We start from the raw sequence: 16,308 nt of genomic DNA on the forward strand, positions 1-16,308 counted from the left end.
CCCGAATGGCACTGAGCCGTTGCTTGAGTACTGTGGAAACACCTAACCAAGCCACGCTTACCTGACTGTAATGACACTCCAAGGCAGGCTAACTGCATGTGTGCAAAATTCGTAACTGATGATTATTAAGAGTGCATGAAGTATCTAGAATTAACCTAATATTAATTCATTGTTTTAACTGTACCATAACATACTGAAAATATTCTGATTAATGCTGCCTTAACATAATAGGAATTTACTGATAAGAATACATCATTTCTAGCAGCAAGTATTTATTCTGCGTTAACATAAATGTCACAGTGTTGCTTTGCCTCTTGAAGCTAATTGTTAAGCAGAATTTGAAGTTAAATTGTAAGGCACCAAAGGAAAATGAGAGAGAAGTAAAGTATTTAAGTGAGTTTGCTTGCTGGTAATCATTCTCACCCAATCTAGAGTGTGAATGCTAACTTGGTTGGGGAGGTGCAACGAATGGAACCTCTCTTCGAACCACCTGTGTCCATTTTTACATCTGTAACGTAGCTGAGAAAGAAATAAAATTAATTTCAATTGTTTTGATCACTAGAACTGTGGGTTTCCACTTGCCCCTTCATAAACTCTCTCCTTCATTCCCCAAAATGGTTAAGCCTAACCCCTCTCTCTGTTCAAAATGACTGCCTAAGGCCTTGTTCCAGATGACCTTCAAGGATGCCTTCCTCGACGGTGCCAGACAACGGGCAAGGGAGGGGCCAATAAGAGAAAGTTGGTGCCCCACCCTATCCTAAAACCCTCCACGAGGGTTAACCGATGCCATGCGGCCTATATAGAAAACATGGCAAAGATTGACCTTTGCACCACCTATGTTGGACGCGATGCGTAATCCCCAAAGGTTATTTATAGACGCAACAGATATCGAGAGAGAGAGAGAGAAGTGCTCCAAACGCCACCAAGAACAGATGTCCTTAACCTGGCCTGACCTTTGAACTCTCCATGTGTTCGACAGCGAGGTTCGGGCCAGTATACCTTTGTAGTGGCATTTTAACTCCTCCTCCATCGCCACCACCCTATTGAACGAGGACACCGTTTTATATATATATATACAGTATATATATATGTAAATAATATAATATATGATATATATATGTAATATATATATATTTATATATATATATTGTCACGATGCATACCAAGTACCTGGTTATTACACAACTAATCTCAAAATTCAAAAATTTACCTCACTTCAGCCAGATACCCAAACTCTCATAACACTAGGAATCACAACTGAGTACTCTAAAGGTAACAGTGATCCGTTAGAAAACTTATTAATCACTTGAAAAATCAACCTAAGTTTATCAGAATATGTGTGAGGTATCAACAATTAAACAAGAAATATTCTAGAGTAAAAGGGCATCACTCCATCAAACAACTTCAACTGTGGCCCTGGCCTTAATTCACTTTAGCAAACTGAAAGAACAAAACATGTTTATCACTTTGCCTTATGTACACATGATTAATCCTATTCATTGGTGGTCAATAAATGAAACACTGTTTTCTAAAAATATTAAATACAAAAATTTATTTTTAAATTAAAAATTTTTAATTAGAATTCACAATCTGAAAAATTTACTATTACTTGAAAACAACACAAAGCTTAATTAATTCTTGAATTAAATTATGAAACAAAGCTAATTCACAAAAACTTTAATTTATCAGGAATTTAAATTAATCAAGAAAAATTTAAACTATCAAGAATTACTTAAGATTTGAAAAGAAAATCTTAATAAATGAAAAATTAAATCACGTATGTAATATTAAATTACCAAGAAATATTTAAAATGGTACGTAAATAAATGTTATATCACAAACATAAAAAAATGTGAAAATTTTAAGAGATTGCAAACAGAAAAAAAACAAAAATACACAAGATTTACTAATAATAATTTCAGTAAGACAAAATTTCCCTAACTTATACCATGGTATTAATAAGTAAAATTCACGTTACCTTACAGAAGTTTGTGAAAATTTGTGTAAAATCACTTGCTGCAGCTGCTTTTCCACAAATCACACTTTTAATAAGGTGCCATTACACTTTTCCTACTCTCAGATCTCAAAAAAGCTAAGGCTAACACCAGTGACCACAATATTCTGCGTTAATTAATAACTTCTCTCTTTTGAAGAAAGAGAGAGAGAGAGAGTGAACCAGACAGGTCGGTCTCAAGATTAAGAATGAAACAGATTTCAAAATTCCAGTAGCACATGAAACAACTACATGACGTCGCTAAGGCATTTTGGTTACGAGATACCAAAAGAGAAATTTCTAGTAGGAAGGTGACGTCACTCCCAGCAAACGTTTAGAGCGCAATCTGGACATGTTACTCTTTCTCTCAAAGTGGCATACGTGATCAGAGCCATGTATGTAACTTTGTGAAATCACTCGCATTCTTTTCGTATGGGACAAGGCTTTTACAGAAATCTTTACACGATTGAAACATACTGCAATCGGCTAATTATGATTGACGTGTTTTATAAACAAGATGAAAAACTGAGTTGATTTCCTGAACGAATCAGCAATTGTTATTCCAAACTGTCCTCGTATAACCCAAAACAAAGCGCTCTCTTATCTCAACTGATGACAATTGAAATGAAACAAGTTCTCACCAGGACACACGTGTTCCTTATACTAAGCTTTTATCAAGAAAGATATTATTCATTCTAAATTACATTATTAAGTCATCTAAAGCACTAATTCTTTTGAGATCTGCTATAATATAATATTTCAATAATTATTATTAATACAAATAATACATAAGAAAAAGAGTAAATATATCAAAATTATAGGAGGATATATGTATTACAAGGTAGCATCATTATATATATATAAATATTTATAAATATATATATATATATATATATATATATATATATATATATATATATATATATATATATACAGATATATTGTAATGAACTTATGTTGACAACTATTTAAGATTTGAGAAGTGGCAAAAGCAGGCTCTTTTTCATTTTAAAGATCACTGCCACAAAGGATTATTTAAGGCCAAGGGGTTCAAGATCACCAAAAGAGCAAAAACACAGAAAATAACACTAAATCTTAATTATTACAAAAAAATTAAAACAATGAAACCCCATAAAAAGAACTGATAAGGGTGCACAACAACCTTCACCTAAAATAAACTCTTTCAAGCAATAGATCGAGAGACAGTATTCAGGAGAAGGAAGGAAAACAACCTATTCCTACGAAAAAGTATACCTTAGTTTTACCAGATCACTGAGCTGATTAACAGCTCTCCTAGGGCTGGCCCGAAGGGTTAGACTTATTTAACGTGGCTAAGAACCAATTGGTTACTTAGCAACAGGACCCACAGCTTATTGTGGAATCCGAACCACATTATAGCGAGAAATGAATTTCTATCACAAGAAATATATTCCTCTAAATCTTCATTAGCCGGCCGGAGAGTCGAACTCGGGCCTAACGAGTGCTAGGCCACAACTCTACCGACTCACCCAATGAAGAGCTTATTCCTATGAATAGGAGAGAATGGAGGGGGGGGAAGAGGCTTAATCCTAAATTTTACAAATAAACCTTAATAATTATATACATAATAAAACACTAAAAAAACTGACAATATTAATATCAACCACGCCCAGGGTGATAGCACGTTGCAACAGAATTACAGAACGGCTATCAAAACAGAATCAGGTGTTTTCACAACTCCGGAGGTAAGCAAGACGAAGAGACACACAATGAGGGGAAAGACAGGCTGTCCTTCCAAGGGCAATAGGTGAGTCCAAGGATGCAAAGGCATACAGTAGATACAGGGGAGCATAGGCAGTGCCCTCTAGAACGCACGGGAATGGCATCTGACCAAAGCAAAGCAGATGCCCCTCAGTAAGCATGAGAGACGGAGCCGCAACAACGTCTCCAAGCAGAGAAAAACCAGCAACGTCCTCTGTAGTACAGAGGAAAAGGGGACCTCAAAATGCAGCAAGGCGTTCAGACTATAAAACTCTTCAGAGTATCTCCAGCATATGGATGTCCTGCAGGAGTAAGGTCAGCAAAACCTCCACGATAAGGAGCCGAATACAAACTGCCCTTATCCTCAGCCAACAGTCCCCACCAAACGTGAGGCAATGAATGGGGAATCGCCAAACAAGCATCCAGCCAAATAAATACATGAAAAAAAAAAAAAACAACTCTCATGGGCAAGGTACCACATAAATAATAACAACCTTCGGTGGGAGCAAGAGGAACATTAACCAGCTTTTCTTGTGGCATAAAAAGAAAATTAAATTGAAAATAACTGAGAATTTACTTTAAAAGGCCACAAATAAAAATTAAGCAAATTAACAAGTATATATACATATATATATATATATATATATATATATATATATATATATATATATATATATATATATATATATATATATATATATATATATATATATATATATATATATATATATATATATATATATATATATATATATATATATATATACAGTAATACCCAAAGTTACTTGTGATTCAAGTTAAGTGTGAATTCAAACACGCAAACTTTTCATTGGAACCAAACTAATTATTATACACGAGTTTTTCACAGACATGCGAACATTTGCAAATACTGAGAAACCCTGCAATAGTCTTTATGTTTAATTTTTTAAGTAATTTATAAGTTTTATAGTTTAATGTGTAATTGAATAACATTAAATAATAAAAGTAATAATTTCTCTCTTACTGAGATGAGAGAATCTTTATGGTACATGTATATGTTTATTTGTTTTGTATGATAAATAAAATTTTTACCTAATAATAAGCACTAATTTTCAAATATTAATAAGATTAAATACTAATAATAATAATAATATAACTGTAATTAAAAAATTTGTATGTATCACATATGAATTTTGTAATTACAGTTATATTATTATTATTATTAAATATTATTATTATTATTATTATTAAAATATTTGTTTATTTAAAATATGTATCACATATTTTAAACAAACAAAAATATTTTTCCTTCATCTTCTGTAAGAAGCTCAAAGGCAAAAGCTGTCAGACATGTCACTTTAACATGACAAGAGGGGTAGTGTTGCTGATTAGAGGTCAAAGGTTTCTTGTAATTCTCTCTCTTTCTGTGTGTCCATAATAATTTATAAAAAATTTCACTCTCTTAAGTAAGGACAACTGTTATCTCTCTCTCTCTCGTTCGTAGTTAGCACAACCTATGTATTACTGTTTCTCTGTATGTCTTTAACTGTACAGTAGATAATTTTAAATTGATCTAATTCTACCTGTACCATTTACAAACTGTAAATGCTGCATTCTAAAACATAGAGCATTTCAGAACAAAGAGAAAGAGACAGAATAAAGAAGTTCTTAAAAATGAGGTTGGGAAGACTTCTGAAAATAGATCGGTGGAACAGGGAGAGAGAGAAATAGTATACTAATCTTCACACTCTCCTATATTCTTACATTAACCAAATATTTCTTTTTTTTTAAGGGTAATGTATTAAGCTAACTTTTAAATGAAATTACAGTAACTAATTTCACTTAAAAGTTAGTTTAATAATGAATTTCCATCTTCTGATGTCTAACGTAAGAATAACTTCTCTCTCTCTCTCTCTCATGTTATCCTCTGTCACCATAATAATTCATAAATAATTCAACTTGATATTTCAAGTAAGGACAATCTCTCTCTCTCTCATTATTCTCTCTATCTCCATAATAACTGATAAATAATTTCACTCTCTTAAGTAAGGACAACCCTTATCTCTCTCTCTCTCGTTCATAGTTAGTGCTCACACATTTTTGTAACTTATTATTTCTGTGTATCTTTACGTGCACAGCAGATAGCTTAAATTGATCTAATTTTACCTGTGCCATCTACGAAGTGTACATGTGCTAGTGTGGCAAATACGGTCTAAAACATAGAGACATAATAACTAAGAGTTGTATTAGTCAAAATAAAAAACACTGTTTATTCATGAAAAAGTATTTCAGAACAAAGAGAAAGAGACGTACAATAAAGAAGTTATTAAAAAGAGGTTGAGCAGGCTTCTAAAAATAGATTGGTCAGAAGGGGAGTGAGACAGAAATTCTCTTCCAACTCTCTATTTTTACATCATTTATTTCTTTTTTTAAGGGTAATGTATTAAGCTAACTTTCAAATGAAATTACAGTAATTTTAATTTCATTAAAAGTTAACTCAATAATCTGGGAGCATGATTAGGGTCATATTTAGTGTTTAAACTTTCGAAATAAGCATTTATTAGCATTTTTAGAGACTGTGCCAAACTTACACGAAAATTCACCTTGCGTGAGGGGGTTCTGGAACCTAACCTCGTGTAAGTTTGGGGTATATATATATATATATATATATATATATATATATATATATATTATATATATATATATATGTGTGTGTGTGTGTGTGTTTGTGTGTATATAGATAGATAGACAGTTAGTTATAGTACGCCACTGTTGTGCAAAGGTCAAGCAGGGCAAAACATGGATACTTGGGTCTTTTTCAGGTTCAGGATGGTCTGAACACAACGGCATTTCCAGCACAAATCCTGCATTGACAATCTTCTCGGAAAGTGCCCAGATACAGTAACACATATCCAAAGATAGAAGTTTCCATGGAACTTTCTGGTTCGGTTCTAATCGGATTTTTGGATGTGTTAATTGAAACATAAATCTGTTCCTGTGTTACAAAAATGCTTGGTGCAAAGAGGCTTGTTATGGATTGCTCACTCTATTGCGATAAGTCAATTGGAAAGGAAATATTGGACACGCTGGGAATTGGAATTCCCATTTGCTGGAGAATGAGTAGAGACTTAGCAAAATTACTAATTTTTATGAGCCTTCCTTTACAGACTTGATTATTCTTTTATAATGATTCAACATTTATCTCATGTGGTGCTGTGTGTTGATGATCTGGGTGATATTTGATTTTTAACAGAGATGGTTCCCTTTTTTTTTTTTGGCAGAATGTTTCAATGGAACCATGGTTAATTTGGGGTGGACACGCATCTACACAGACATGCGTGTGATAGAGCCATAGTGAGAAATGGTCATCTTAATGGCACAAAGACGTAAGGGATTACGTTTATGTGAAGGCTTAGTGGAGAAGAATGCAGTTGGAAGAATCCCATTCATTATTTCTGTGTTAGAGAAGGTGTTTATGTTGGGGGAAATATTCATTTATCCTTTACACTCATTTTGTGGTTTTTAGCATTTTCTTTTCCTAATTACATGTTAGCTTCACAAAATAATTTCCACACAATAGTTTAGAGAGAGAGAGAGAGGAGGATTCTTTTCAGTTGCCACAGGAGAAGTTTCTTTTGTCAAAGCTGGCTTAGTGAAAGACACGCTTATCGATTGGAGATCTTAGGGGTAAGTAAAAATAAAGTTGTAGGTTTTTTATACAACAGAATTTGGTGGCAGCAGTGGGATTCCAACCCAGGGCCCCGAAAGACTCGTGGAGGACATAGACTATACTGGGCAGATTAGCGGCAATAAGTTCGTCTTACCAGGCGTCCTTGGTGCATTATTGATAATTATTACAATCATGGTGACTATTATTATTATTTTTAAATGCAGGCAGTTTTGCTGTTTCAAGGAGAGGCAGCTTCCACGACTGCAAATGACTCTGAAAAATGAAACTGCCCAATAGTGACTGAATAAGTGTACTTTGTGTCACGGTTGACACATTGATGGTGACCGAGCTGTTTTATTAAACATTAGTACACCACTGTTGTCCAGAAGTCAAACAGGGCAAGAAGCAGATGCTTGGGTGTTTTTTGGATTCAGCGCAGTCCAAACATGACTGGGCATTTCCGGTGCAAATTCAGCATTGTCAATCTTCTCGCAAAGTGCCCAGATACAGTAACACGTGTCCAAAGATGGAAGTTTCCGTGGAACTTTTTGATAGTGTAGTCACTCGTTTCGTCCTCAAGGAGTTACCCTTGCATAGTCTTCCAGGGCTCCATGGTGGCCAGACTTATCTCAAAGAATTCTTTTTTAGCTGGTCTGGTAGCCAGGCATTATGTCGTAATGAAAAAACTATAACACATGATGGAGTGCGTAATGGACTCAAAGATAAAAGGGCATTTTCCCTTATCTTCAGGCATAGCTGACTCAGTTTTCCAACGTCAAAATCTGCAAGAAGTGACTATTGCGCATGCGCATCCACCATATCGTCTACAAACAGACTGGTACAAGACCAGGGAACTATTACTCTCCTGGTCAAGTGAGAATAAAGTTCACTGAAAACCAGCGCTCTGTATTTCAGCTTTTTGATTCTCAGTTTTCACTAGCGAGGATCATGGAAACATCTAAAATAGAAGGTTAAGTGCTTATTTGTAAGTTCCAATTAAAGTTTTTAGTTTTAACCTGTGGAATGGGTAATTAATTTCTGTATGAAAGCCGAAACCGGCATTTCTTGCGAGCACATGGTCAGTGCTTGCTTACGATCGCTGATCACTAATTGTAAAAAGCACAAATTGTTTTGAAGAATTTGTCTCTCTATTTAGATGTTTTAACTAAAAAAAATGCTCCACAGTTTATCATTGATATAGATAATCCTTTTAGATAACAATGTCTACAATAGTCTAGGCAGTAGCCTACATCAGATTCAGTGAGAATAATTTACTCGATTAATAGTGGATGTTGTCTGTAGCCTATAACCTAGGATTACATATCCTTAAGTGTGAACTAAATAACCTGGATTAGGCAGCAGCCTAAATTAAGATTAGAACCTTTTAAGACATTCTCTGTTATGATCCTAGGCAGCAGCCTAGTTTACACCAGGGATCCTAGGATTAGATAACAGGCCACAAAATCTTTTCCTTTTATATAGCCTGTACATTTAAGCATGATCTGAATAATCCAGGACTAGGCAGTATCTTATGTTGGGTTAAGTGATAACCTTTTACGAAACATCCCATTATTAAGGGCTAGATGAAATAGTAATCTGTGATAAATGAGATGGTAGCCTAGCTTTAAGGTTACATATTAAGGTAGTTGTGTTTTACGTAAAGACTACTGGTTAAACCCATCTTCTTAAGGGTGAATTAATTAATCTGGATTAGACAGTAACCTAGATTAGGGTAAGTGATAGCCTAACTATATGGTTACACATTAATAAGTTACTGTTTTATATAATAGACCAAATAGCCTAGGACTAGATATAAACAGCAACCTGGTTTAGATAAAAATAGTAGCCAAACTATAAGGTTACATAATTAGTAAGTTTGTTTTTATATAGCCTATACATTTAAGAGTGATCTAAAATAATCTGGACTAGGCAATGCCCTATACTAAGCTAAGAGAGAACAATTTAGGAAATGTCCTATCATTGGTCTAAGCAGTAGTTTAGACCAAATAGCCTAGGATTAGAAATAAACAGTATCTTAGACTTAATAAAATAACCTAGTTTTTACGACTGGGTAGCGTATCTATGATGCTATGTATTAGTGGAGTTCTTATGTAGCCTATATCCTTAAAGGTGATATAAACTTAGAACAGGCAATAGTCTAACCAGATTAAGTAGGAACCCCTTTTTAAGAGAATATCCTACTATTAGCCTAAAACAGCAGTGGCCAAGTATCAGATAAAAGGGTAGTTGCAGCCACATAAAACAGAAAACTAGAGTATAAGAGGGTTCTTTTCTGTATAGTTTATATCCTTAAGTTTCAAATAACCTAGAATAGGCAGTGGCCTAGAATAGGTTAGGCGAGAACCCCCTAAGGAGATTATACCACAAGTATTAACCTAAGCCAAATAAAACAGTAGCTTGGGTTAAACAAATTAGTTCAAAGCAGTTAGTCTGAATAGCATGGCAATTAGATTTAAAATTTCATATAGCCATTACAAAAGGACTAACAGTGTATAAGTATATGGGTGTAAGTCTAACCTAAACCTTGGAGGGTACAAGTTAACATATAGTTATTTAATAAAATGTATTACAACTACTGTACTCACTTGTAATCAAGTTAACCTGTAAGATGGGATATTTTAGATATGAGGAACTGCAAAAGTGTCCCTCATTTAAAAACAATTAATACTAGCTAGCTTCTAATAACAACTTGTTTTATATCACTACAGGGCTGCCATTATGCAGGACCATCAGCTCAAGTGTTCCGCAGCAAATTGCTCCATTTGCTTTTTACCAGTGGGTACAGCCCATACCACCTGCCATGAACATAGTCCTTGTAAAAAACAAGGACAATTTGCTCGGTCCCCAGATATGTGCAAAATTTGTAGTATGCTCCCAGCAGCAACCCAGTAACATCAATCGGTAGATCTAAGTCGGCTGTCCGCTGTGAGCTAGGCTAAGGCATTTGACATTTTTCTATAGAACTTTACCTGCTGAACAAGAATTTAAAGTAATATTTTGTTGCTCGGATGTAATTAAACTGTAAATTATCTTAGAACTGCTGTGGTAAACCCTGTCGAGAATAGCTAACAGTAAGGGGGACCCATTGGGAATTCAGAGTTTTTGGTGGGGTAAATAACTTGGGAAAAGGTTTGGGTACCTTATTGTTGTATTTTCTGTTATATATTCATTTGGAACACGAAAAAGAAGGACGAATAAATGGATAGTGGGAGCCGTTCCAAAGGCACTTTTCATTCATTACTAGTACTACTGATTCTAAGCCTTAACATGAATGCTCTAGCTTTCGGTTCACCAATCAGCAGCTGCCAGTTTTCTGCACTTAGCGAGAGCTGCGAGAGACTGGCAATTGACGTTTTCCTGAGTTATTTTACTTGCTGAACAAGAATTTAAAGTAATTACCTCTTGCCAGAACATACAAGCTTGCCAGGAATCTTTAAAAATGCAGATAAGGCATGCAGCGCCGTTCTGCCACAGCGACCTATAGAGGCCACCCAAGTTGAAAGCAGAAATGGTAATGTTTTGTTTCCCGTTTACAAAAGCTTCGAATAGTGTGCAGTGGAGCTAGACTGTGGCAATTGACGTTTTTCTATGTTATTTTACTTGCTTTACAATAGTTTAAGGTAATATTTTGCCAGTCAGCTGCTGCTAAACTGTAATTTACCCTTGAGCTGTGTGCCACCCACTGGCACAGACGTGCAGTTTTCAAGGGTCAATTACATTTTAGTTACAGCCGACCGACAAAATAAATTATTATTTTAAATTCTTGTTCAGCAGGTAAAATAACATAGGAAAACGTCAATTGCCATAAGCTAGCTCACCGCAGACAGCCGGCTTAGAATTACAGATCAATCCCCAGCACCTCCCATGATAACCCCACGGAGGAAGTAGAGGAACCTTCACATGGGGGTGACATTCTTACTAATGAACATGGAGTAGACATTACCACTGAAATGACCCTGCTGAACCCAGAAGGACCAGGGACACAGATTTTAGCTAACCATGGGAGAAACCTTCCAGAAGGAATTCTAGAGGTTGAAGAGGATCCTTCCCCCAACAGGGATACTAGGATCCACCTAACCCCAATTGCACTGACTGCATTTTGGGAGGGGTATAGTAACTCACCCCGGGCTTCTGCCCCTTGGGTAACAGGTGGTTACAGTTCAGTCGCTGATGCTCAGCCAGATTATGCAAGCTCCCCCAAATGGGATACAGTACACAGTGCATGGCATTTGATCAATTCCGTAAAGAAATTATTAGTAACATCAACAATGTCCTTGCCACAGATTGACAATATATAATGGACATAATACATGATTCTGAACAGGAAGTTAAGGAAATGAAGTTGGCCATGTATACCCCAAAGTGTAAAAGTACTGCATCGTGGAGCCAAAAAGTGAGAGTGGATACAAACTCTGCCCAAACAAGGTATAATGTTAGAATTCCAACTGGAACCAACAAAATGGCCAGTTCAGACTACAAAATTCCAGATCAAAACATAATAGGGGTTCCAATACACAACCCTAATGATACTGATAATCCTTAGCAAAATGCCTCAATGTGTATTTTCTCTCCTGATGGTAAGTATCTAATTAATGTGAGAAAAACCATGATCGAAGTTGTACGTATAGGGTTTAGAGAAAGGGCAGCATTCCCCAATACAGAATTGTGCCTGGTACCACCTTCACCAGACACAGAGAAACCACTAAAAGAAACGGTTCTCTTACCTACATCTATTGCATTAAAAGCTATAGAAGACATCCTTTACCAGGTTAATGGAAAATGGATCTCTACTTCCATTCTGAATAAAACCCAAATTGCTCACCAAGTAGCCCCCCAGCCTTCTGTCCCTTCACTTTCAAAATAATTAACCATGTGAAGGCAGATTTTCAGAACTTTGTAGTGACTAGAAAACGAGAGTCAGTGGCAGAATTAAAGCCACTTGCTACGGTCATCCCAGTTTCGAAAAATTCCACCAAAGAATGGGCAACACTTTAACTCCCTTTTGAAAGGAAAAAGCTCCCTTTAGATATAGCTACTCAGCACTTTGGGACCCCTATGAGAAGAATCTTAGAGGGGATGGCCTCAACAGAAGTTCATGCTAGGCTCTGCCTCCTTAGTGATATAACCTCTACCACCTTGCCTGAAGTTGCCACCAAAAGGCTTCCAGAAGATTCCAGGACAGTTTTCGCTGTTGTGGCCAGAAGTCTTACAAGAACGCTATGGGAAGCACTCTGACTTTCTAGAATGGCCCATAAAAGAGTGAATGGAAACAGTATAGGGGTCCAACAAGCCACTCCCCAATGTGACTGCATTATCACATTCTAATCCCTTCTGTAAGGACCTGTTGGAGGAGTCTGTTGTGGCTCAACTCAACAAGCAAGCCCACCAATGAAACTGTACAGTGTACGCTCTTCTGGGGAAAAGGGAATTCAGGAAACAAAAAACTCAAAATTCCCCTTTACCCAACTCAAAAAGGGCTCGCTTTGATAAAAAATAATCATATATACCTTCAGTCACATCCAAAAGTTTTCCTCAAAAACAGGTAGGTGGTCAGAAGGGAAAGTTCCCTACAAAGGGACAACAGCAAGGACATCCTTTTCACAAGGTCCAAAAACCTTCTTTTAAGGGAAAAGGAAAAGCAACACTTGGAATGCCTATCAAGGGCAAAGGCGGAGGAAGAGGCAGATACCAAAAAGAATTGTCTTGTTGGGGGTCCCCTTTGGGGACACAGCATTATTTTTAATGGGCTGAGGTGGAAATGGGCTCATCTCCCCCTCCTTTAAAGGGGTTCTTCCATAAACCAGACCCCTCTCTGGAATATTACGTGCAGAAGGCCCTGTTTAAGGGAGCCATAGAGGAACATTCATGTATTCGTCACCAAGCACGCCACTTCAGTGTCCCCAAAACAAGATTTCTCCGAACAAAGAGTGATCCTCGACCTATCAACATTGAACAAGCACATTGTTTGTCAAAAGTTTCGGATGACTACCGGTGCCCAAGTACGTTCAGTCATTCCAAAAGGGACTGGACAGCTTCTATAGGTCTGAAAAATGCATACTGGCACGTCCCTATCGCCATTCCCTTCCGCCCCTTTTTAGGGTTCCGGATAGAAAAAGATGTGTACAGGTTCAAAGTCATGCCTTTTGGGTTAAACATTGCCCCAAGAATTTTGACAAAATTAGCAGTGGTAGTTGTTCGAGAACTCAGACAAGAAGGAATACAACTAATTGCCTACCTAGACGACTGGTTAATCTGGGGGCCCACAAGAAAAGTGCTTGAAAAACCTAAGAGCAGTGGTCAACAGACTTCAGTCAAAAGATTTTATAACAAAATGGAAAAAATCCTGTCTCATGCCCAGCAGACGCTTTCAGTGGCTGGGACTTTGTTGGGATACAAATCACGACCTGTTGTCTCTCTCCATCAGTACTCAAAACAGAATAGGGAAAAACCTCAAAACATTCCTTGCACAGCCCAGAGTCTTCAAATGGCAATTAGAATGTATGATGGGCCTGCTGCAGTTCTCAGATTGGAACTAAAAGATGCGAACAAATTCTGGCTATTGCACGCAAGAAAAAAGATGCGAGACCGACCTCATCAAAAGAATCGAAAAGTTGCGGAGATACTTCGGCCTTGGACCCGGAAGGAATCTCTGGTGAAACAGGTCACCCTGACTCCTCCATCTGTATGAGTGACAATACACACACGTACCTCGTTGACAGGTTGGGGAGGACATTGGGAGGATCGTCATGTGGCTGGGAGGTGGTCAGCTACTCTGAGGAATTGTCATAATTTCCTGGAGCTACTGGCTGTCTTTTCGTCTCTCAAAAAACTCAAACCTTCCGAAGAGACACATTTTGTTGGTTCTAGACAACACGACTACAATGTCCTGCATCAAAAGGTCAAGATCACGTTCACCTATTGTCAATATGATAATGCTAGCCATCCTTCAGATGGCACAAGCAAGGAAGTGGCATTTGTCTGCAATTAAACCTCACAGGGTCTCTCAGCGTAATAGCAGACTCTCTACCAAGGAAAACCACAGCCTCAACAGAGTGGATGTTGGACAACCACTCTTTTCAAACAATAGCCAACATGTTTCCACAACAAGAAGTGGACCTATTTGCCACATACGAGAATCAGAAACTCCCAGTATATGTGTCTCCGAACTTGGACAGTCAAGGAACAGCAAGAGATGCCTTCCTACAAGACTGGAACTAGGACACTATACCTTTTTTCCTCCATTGTCCCAGATTTCGAAGGTTTTGAGCAAGCTTCTAACCTTCAAAGGAACAGCTAACTTAATAGCCCCAAATTGGCCAAACAAGCATTGGTTCCTATTATTTCAACAACAGGCGAAGAGATCAATTCCACTACCGTCGGCTGCTCTTTCCCAGACGGGAGGAGGGAAAGTCGTGTACGCATCCTTTTCGAGCCAAGACCTTCACGTGCGGATTTTTTAAATATTATCTGCCGTGGAAAAACTCCCCAGCATTGCTAGGTGTTAAGTGAAACTTGTAAAGTAAGATACCTATGAGACATGCAAGTATGGTATCTATGAATCACTGTACGAAAGCAGTATTTGTATGCTGTGACTTGCTGTCTATTCTAGATCTGTAGTGTACACTCCCGCAAGTCAACAGGAAAGAGCTTCATAACAAGAGGATTAAAGGCTAAGAACTGTAAGTTACTCTAAATTCGACTAAGTTATGTCTTCGCTCTCCAGCTGCTACTGTTAGCATGGCCTATAGGCCAAGCTATATAGTTAGGCTAACTCTCTCTCGAGCTAACTGGTGGTAATTGTCATTGATAGGGCTACCTGGTTATGCCTAATGTTATGATGGCAAGCTTGGAGCGCCGGACCCCACGTTTTGGCGCCAAAAAATCGCTGTAGAAAACGCGCCGAAAAACGATTGGGCATTATTTTACAATAGTTCCAACTCATTCTATAATAATTATAGTATTATAGATGCATTTTGCATAAAAAAATAACCAAACTTTGCCTCTGAAAGCTTTTTGGGGAAAATTCACCATATCCGAGATATGAATGTTTATATAATCCCCATCCTGGAAAAATTTCTTTATATAATCCCCATCCTCGAAAAATTTCTTTATATAATCCCCATCCTCGAAAAATTTCTTTATATAATCCCCATCCTCGAAAAATGTCTAAGTGTTTTATTTACTTTAACACGGACACAGTTTGTGCTCTAATGCGGGTATGTTGCCTGGGAGAGTCAGGTGACCTGGTGAAAATCTTACGGGTGTCAGACATTTTCGCTTGTCATTTGGTCCAAGTCTGTCATAGGGTGAGGTTATGTCCAGTCTGTGTTCTTCTTGTAACTGTGATTATTTTCGCTTAATTCACGATTTCTTTGACAATGAAACACGATGCATTGACTTTTAAAGACAACATGGAGTGTTACCTGCAGCAGTACAGTTCAGTTTTACACCAATTTTTACTTGAAGCTGCTAAATTCTATCCACCTTTAAGTGACACTCAGCCACCATCACCACCCAGGGAATCATTTTCTGATGGTGACAACGACGACGATGACACTGTAGATGAGCCACAACCATCTTGTTCTGGATATAACCCATCAAAACTTTTGTGTCCGTCCAGTTAAGGTAAATTTGTAATTGTTTTTAAAATATTGTAACATGATTTACCTTCTGTAACCCCTGTGGCTAGCGCGCGCAGCGCAACATTACCTCTTGCCAGTATATACGAGCCTGCCAAGGAACTTTATAAATGCGGATAAGGCGCGTAGCGCCGTTCCGCCACCCCCTTGCTGTTAAGGGATGTTAGGCTACATTACACTAGCCTACTTTGCCTGACTATGGCTTGCTAGGTATGCTATGATTTACCTCATTTTATTCATGAATTCAAATACTGTTTTGTGTCAAT

Source organism: Macrobrachium rosenbergii, chromosome 52 (genome assembly GCF_040412425.1).
Source record: "Macrobrachium rosenbergii isolate ZJJX-2024 chromosome 52, ASM4041242v1, whole genome shotgun sequence".
NCBI classification, from domain to species: domain Eukaryota; kingdom Metazoa; phylum Arthropoda; class Malacostraca; order Decapoda; family Palaemonidae; genus Macrobrachium; species Macrobrachium rosenbergii.